This window comes from Nicotiana tabacum, chromosome 3 (genome assembly GCF_000715075.1).
Source record: "Nicotiana tabacum cultivar K326 chromosome 3, ASM71507v2, whole genome shotgun sequence".
NCBI lineage: Eukaryota > Viridiplantae > Streptophyta > Magnoliopsida > Solanales > Solanaceae > Nicotiana > Nicotiana tabacum.
Window position 1 is genome coordinate 59,951,935 of NC_134082.1, and position 7,251 is coordinate 59,959,185.

The following is a 7,251-nucleotide window of genomic DNA, read 5'->3' on the forward strand; positions in this document are numbered from 1 at the left end:
ACGGATATAACAACCCTTTGTTAATCGTTCCTGGTCGCTTGGTAATGCTCTCTGAGGTCTCGGAACTCGAACCAGACCCAGGCTCGTGGTCTCGATGGTTCCGAGAGCAAGCGTTTTGCTCGGGACTTGAAGTGAGAGGATCCTGGCATCGATTCTGATTCCTGTCAGTCATGTTCTTGCTTCGTTTACTTCACCAGGAATCGGTGTACTCACTACCCCGGTTTTACCCATATACTATTACCATAAATTCAATATTTCTCTATGCTCTTTAGGTTGTTGGGATGGAACTTTAGGAACTAAAAATTTATTAATGTTGAATTATTTGGCTGTCTGCAACGCCATAGAAGCCACAATATATCAAGTTGATCAACAGAAGATAAAAATTTATCCAGCATTATTTTGATCCTCAGCTTTGCTATGGTTATTAATAGAAGATTATTCAATTTGGTTGTATAAATCTTGAAACAACCTTATTGCATTTTTTTTTGTGCTTCATCAATATTTTATCCTTGTTTCTTTCTTTAATGTCAATAGTTAGGTATGGCTCAGCAGAGAAGTGTTAGTCACAAAAAGGATTAGGGCTAATATTAGTAGTATTTGGTTGAATTGATTATTATTTGTAGTATTTTTGCTTTGAAATGTGGGTTTTGCATCAATACCCAGTTTTGGGATTACAATTGAAGTTATACATATTTGCAAAGAAATTTACAAACCTACTCACTTTACGGTCAATTTCAGACTAATCGGGTCTGAAATTATAAAATAATTAATCTGAAGTGCAATGCACTTAAGGCCAATTAAGTCTAAAATGCAAAATTGTACTTAAGATGCTGTCACGACCCAAAATCCCGCCATAGGGGTCGTGACGGTGCCTAGTCTCTAAGACTAGGTAAGCCATTTACTTAGAAAAGTTAAGCCAGTTTAACAATGATATTTTAAAGCAGAGTATAATATAAAAGCCGAAATAATGGTGATACAAACCTACGTGGAGATAATCACAACCACCCTCCCAAGACGGGATAATACAGAGTCACGAACTCTAGTTTAATACATAGAAATATCTTCAAAAAAAATACAATACTGTTCGGATATCAAATTAACAGTACAATCAAAAGGAAAAGGACTCCAAGGGACTGCGACGACCAAGTAGCTACACCTTGAATCCTCGCAATCAAGAAGCTAACTCTTCTTGAATCCATTATCTCCAATACCCAAATCTGCACACAAATGTGCAGAAGTGTATTATGAGTGCACCACGGTTGGTACCCAATAAGTATCAAGACTAACCTCGGTGGAGTAGTAACGAGGTACAAGTCAAGATACCTACTAGTTTTAAAACATGTGCAATTTATAAGTATAAAGCTAATAAAGGAAAGAAAGAATCAGTAAATGGCAACAAGGAATAAAATATGATATAAACAGTAAAGTAATTATAACACCATTAAAGTACCAATGAAACCAAATAAGCAAAACAATGACAACCAACTAATCAAGCCGTCCTAAAACAAGTCTTAAAACAATATTACTCTGGGATACCTCATCCCAAAATCACAAGTCACGAGTCCCAAATCACAAATCAAATGTTCACAACACCTCGTGCCTCCATTGTCAATCACCACCGCACGGACAACTCACGTACCAATACCGCAATCTGCCCGGTATGGTCACAGTCTCACAATCACAATCCGTCGGCATAGTTAGAGGCTCAATACCACAAGCTGTCTGGCATGGTCACATGCTTACTTTTATAATGGAAGCAGATAAAACAAAAATACATGGACATGATCAATGAATGTTAAGTTTCATACTCTTGAACCTGTGTAAACGGCATGCTATGGTGTATGCTTGTGCGACTATACTAATATAGTCCACGTCAACAAGTAATATCAAAGATATCAAGTAGCTCATTGAAAACAATACAACCAGTCACGTAAGGTGCATGACATAAACAAGGAAAATCGCACCATCACACGAATATCACCAAATATAATGCCCTCATGCCATCACATATCATCCCTGACGTAGCCACCCTTATCTCTCCATATTGATAACATCATAATAGTAATCCTTACCGCTCCGCCTAGATATTTAACATAATAGCCACCCATATCACTCTGATAGCCATCTGTATTACTCCACCCTAACAATATCATTAGCCACATGTATCACTACGATAGCCACCCGTATCAGCCTGACAATATCATTAGCCACCTGTATCACTCTGATAGCCACAGGTATCAACTCCGCCCTAAAAATATACAATAGCCACCCGTATCACTCTGCATTCAAGAGTGAGATGTTACCATTATGCTCTGCATAACAACAATCAATCCACATAACCAATTCACATGTGATATCATTATAACAACACGACATATCAACTCATACCACAAGTACTTATAGGCCTCAATCTTAACAACAACAATACCGATATCACCAGAACAAATAGCCCGCGGCTTAAACATGATATGTACAAAATTTAAACTGCAACAAAATGAATGGGGAAAGCAACTCAACGATGAACAATACCTCATTAAACAACAACTTCAACTAAAATAGGTTAATGACTTTCAATGACTTCAAACTTCAATTAATTACTTAAGAATAAACTCAATAATAAAGGTATTTTCATGAAATGGCGAACTTTAAATTCTAGTGTATAACAAAAGCTAACAATGAAAGAGATGGCATGAACTAGCAACTACGTCTAAATGCATGAGAATAACCCAACAACGAAAGGATATCATGTAACAACAATTTTAATTACGAATAATTCAACAATAAAGGAGGCCACATTACAATAAAAGATATAACAACTTCAAATAAAGCATATAAGAGTAAACTTGACAAATAAAAGATATATCATGTGCTAACAATTTTAAATAAATTCATGAAAGAATAAACTTAACAAAAAGAATGGAGAACATGTAATGACAACTTTAATAAAATGCATATAAGAAGCCTAAGATTCTAATCCGGTCAATTTCTTTATTTAAGGTCGTGTACGCACACGTCACCTCTTGTACACGTCTTCCACATAATTCAAATAGTGCAATTAAACCAAATCCTACAGGGGGTAGTTTCTCTCGCACAAGGTTAGGCTAGATACTTACCTCAAAGAAGCTAAATCAATACTCTAATAAGACCTTGTGTGAAACAACCTCCAGACTGCTTGAATCTTGCCAAAATAACTTAATATCATAAATAAAAGCCATAGAAAACACAATAATGCTTCGATCTTTAATGAAAACTAAAAAGTCAACCCCGGTCCTGTACCTCAGAACACGACAAAACCAATAAAATCATTATTTTTGTGTTTTAGAAGGTTTACAAAAATCTCCAATTTCTCCAATTCAAATTAATAATTAAATGATAAAAATAAGGATGGTGTCATGAAATAATCAAATCCGGGTCAAGAGTACTTACCCCAATCCAAATTGTGAAAATTCCCTCCAAAATTGCCCAAAACCGAGTTTTCTAACTCAAAAAGTAATAAAATATCATAACCTTTTGAAATATAGTACTTTATATTATGCCCAGGTGTTACCCATTGCGATCGCGGAATGACCATCGCGATCGCGAAGACAAATGCCAACAACTTTCAAAACATTCTTCGCAAACGCGTGAAAATACTTGTGAACACGACAGATAGACAGTCTCCAAGACAATATGCGAATGAGGTGTCCCTCACACGAACGTGGATAACAAAACCCCTGATGTCCCTTTCTGGCATCCGTATACGCGATTGCGAAACCTTTTACGCGAACGCCAAGGAAATAATCTTCCATGCTTTGCAAATGTGGTCGCCTCTTCGCGACCGCGAAGAACAAAATGCATGCCTTCACAGTAACTCTACGCGAAAGAGTTTGCTTCATCGCGATCGCGATGAAGAACATCAGATATCAAAACCAGTAGTTCAAAAACATAGAAAAATGACCTGTAGCTCATCCGAAATACACCCCAACCCCCAGACCCCGCCCGAACATACCAACAAGTTCCATAACATAACGGGGACCTGCTCGACACTGCAAATCACTTCAAACAATATTAAAACGACGAATCACACCTCAATTCAGGTCTAATGAACTAACGAACTTTCAACTGCTAAAACTAATGCCGAAACAAATCAAACCAACCCAGAAGAACCTCAAATTTTTTTGCAAGTACCAAATGACACAATGAGGCTATACCAACTCTAGGAATCACAATCCGAGCCCGATATCAACAAAGCCATCTCCCAGTCAAACCTCTCAAGATTCCAAACCTTCAACTTTTCCAACTTTCGTCAAAATGCATTAAATCAACCTACGGACCTCCAAATCCAAATTTGGACATACGCCTAAGTTCAAAATCACCATAAGAAACTATTGGAGTCATCAAAATACCATTTTGGAGTTGTCTACACAAAAGTCAAACTCCGGACAACTCTTACTACTTAAGCTTTTAAAGCAAGAATCATTCTTCCAAATCAATCCTGAATCACCCAAAAATCTAATCTGATCATACACGCAAGTCATAATATGAAGCTACTCGAGACCTCAAGCCACCGAATGGGACGCTAATTCTCAAAACGATCGATTGGGTCGTTATAGATGCACTTAAGGATAAATAGGTCTGAAGTACTATAAGTATTTTCATTCACTTAAGGTCAGAGAGGTCTGAAGTGAAAAAATGCACTTCAGATATATTTAAGAACAAATAGGTTTGAAGTGTAACCAATGATTTCATGCGCTTAAGGCCAAAAAGTTGAAATAAAAAAGTACACTTCAGTGCACTTAAGGCCAAATAGTTTTGAAGTGCAACCAATGGTTTCATGCACTTAAGGACAAAAAGTTTGACGTGAAAAAATTACACTTCAAATGCACTTAATGTCAAATGGTTGTTAATTGCAACCAAATGTTTCATGCACTTGAGGCCAATTAGCCTGAAGTGAAAAACATGCTCTTTAGATGCACTACGGCCAAATAGGTCTAAAGTGCAACCAATGTTTTCATGAACAAAAATTTGTTCTTCGAAATAACAATTCAATATATGATTTAACTACTAAATCTACTCCAAATAAGCTCAAATTTGAAACATAACATTTAAATATCATCAAGAACAAACCTCAATCATCAATTTGTCAAAACAACAATAAATCTAACGAACTTATTTTGCAATTATGAAAAAGAACAAGAAGAAGAAGAAACCCTAAGCAATAATAAAAAATAAAGCGCTACAACAACTCCCAACTATAAAACATCATAAACTACCTTAAAATATGTTCATAAATACCATATAAAATCATTATGAAGAAGAAGAAGAAGAAGAAGAAGAAGAAGAAGAAAAAGAAAAAGAAGAAGAAGAAAAAAAAGAAGAAGGGGAGAAAAAGACCAGAGTTCTTTAAACCTCAAGTACTAGTTAAAAAAAAATTTAAAAAATGAATACATGATGGGGACGAGCAAATAGGGTGCCCTCGCAATTTTTACCTTAAAAGATTAGGTAGTTTCTCTTTTTAGTCTATTTCCGATGTTTGGCATAATTTCATGATTTGACGAAACTTTCTCGGTATTTCTGCTTAAACATTTTTCTCATATTTTTTATTAAATCAAATAATTAGGTTTTTTAAATATGAGGCAAAAAGTGTTCATTCAAGAATATATTTTTGTCATTTTGGCAAATGGATAAAAGATGAGAAAATAAAAGGGTAGGAGGAAATACAAGAAAGAAGAAAAAGTCGTTAATTATAATATGGAGAGCAAGAACATGGGGACGCACCAAAAATGACGACTATATAAACTCGACCGTTGACTTGTCTTCAGAATTTAGATTTGTGCCTTCTCTATGTTCTCCCTTTCTGGTTGAAGTTATTGCCACCATCCCAAAACTGCAAAACCAACAATACTAGCTAAACCAGGAAACCATACTGTAAAATCCCAGCAGTTTAAAGTTAGTTAAAAAAAGGACAAATATTGGCGTATATATAAAGTGATAGTAGTATCTTTATATCAACAACAATATTAGTTATCCACATATTCCACCATTTGTCAAAAAAGTTACACTTTGTTGTTTTCAGACAAAAAGTTCATCTCTTCATCATCTTCATAAAGTCAAGATTTATGAAGTGAATTATGATAGCACTTTTGTAGTTTAGTGAAAGATAATAAGGAGAAAGCAAAATTTATGGGAATAGATAGGGAATTGTTTTGGATCAGAGATTTGTGACCAAAATCCAAGTAGCACCATCCCCAGCTACTCACCTAGAGCTTCAACCCCAGGAGTCGATCTTATTCACGAAGAATCGAAGAAGGATTACGATCCTCCATAGCAATGGGTGGATTTGACCGAGGCATACTCTGTACCTCTTGCAGAAGTCTATAATGACCCGGTCCACTAGGCCCAGTGCAAAGGAATAAGGTATAAACACTAAGATATCCCTCGACATGGGTAGTAATGGTCTCCTCAGGGTCGGGGACCACTATGTCCTTATCTACCCAGTTGTAGTCCCTTTGGACCAAAGGGAGGACATCTTCGGTGAGCGAGCATATATGTCACGGCCCAATTTCCCCTCTGTTGGGTTTCGTGATGGAACCTAGTATTAGGGACTAGGTAAACCTAACTCATATGAAATACCACAATAATAAATGAAATTTAACATTCTCGAAGCCGAAATTTCTAAAATTTATAATTCCCAAAACACGATGGTACAAGTCATAATCTCTACAGAGTTTCGCTACAACTTCAAAACACAATCGTATGGAAAAAGTACAACATGTGATTATAAAATAAGAAGGTGAATCTGAAGCCTACGAACGCAGCAGTAGGGCTATTTTGAGTCTCCTCGGCAAGAATCCGCACAGCTACTAGCAAACAATACCTGGATCTGCACAAAAAAAATATGCAGAAATGTAGTATGAGCACACCACAGCGATGCCCAGTAAGTATCAATACTAACCTCGATGGAGTAGTGATGAAGAACAGTCAAGACACATACTGGTCTAATAAGCAGAACATTATATTTTTATAGAGACTACGCAATACGGCTAACAATACAGTAATTGCAATAAGGAAAGAAAACAACAAGTATTTAGTGGACCACCATAAGGAAAACACGAAAAGGTAAGCGAGGATACAACCCAAATCCGAAATCACAAATACAGTAAAGACAAGTCATAACTCAACAACTCCAATAGTTTCACCTTAAGTCTTAACCAGCAAGCGTCAACCAAATAGTCAAACCTTTCAAATGATAAAAATGTTTCGAAATATGCT

General features: G+C 36.2%; 1 long non-coding RNA gene across 1 annotated transcript; it reads right to left on the reverse strand.

Annotated features, from left to right (window-relative positions):
- Positions 1-995: 995 nt before the first annotated feature.
- On the reverse strand, positions 996-6,373 carry LOC142174808 (uncharacterized). The gene is made up of 3 exons (XR_012703880.1): positions 6,240-6,373; positions 5,758-5,866; positions 996-1,217 (listed from the first exon to the last, which is right to left on the reverse strand). It is a non-coding gene; the product is annotated as an uncharacterized LOC142174808 (long non-coding RNA).
- Between the last annotated feature and the right edge of the window lie 878 nt (positions 6,374-7,251).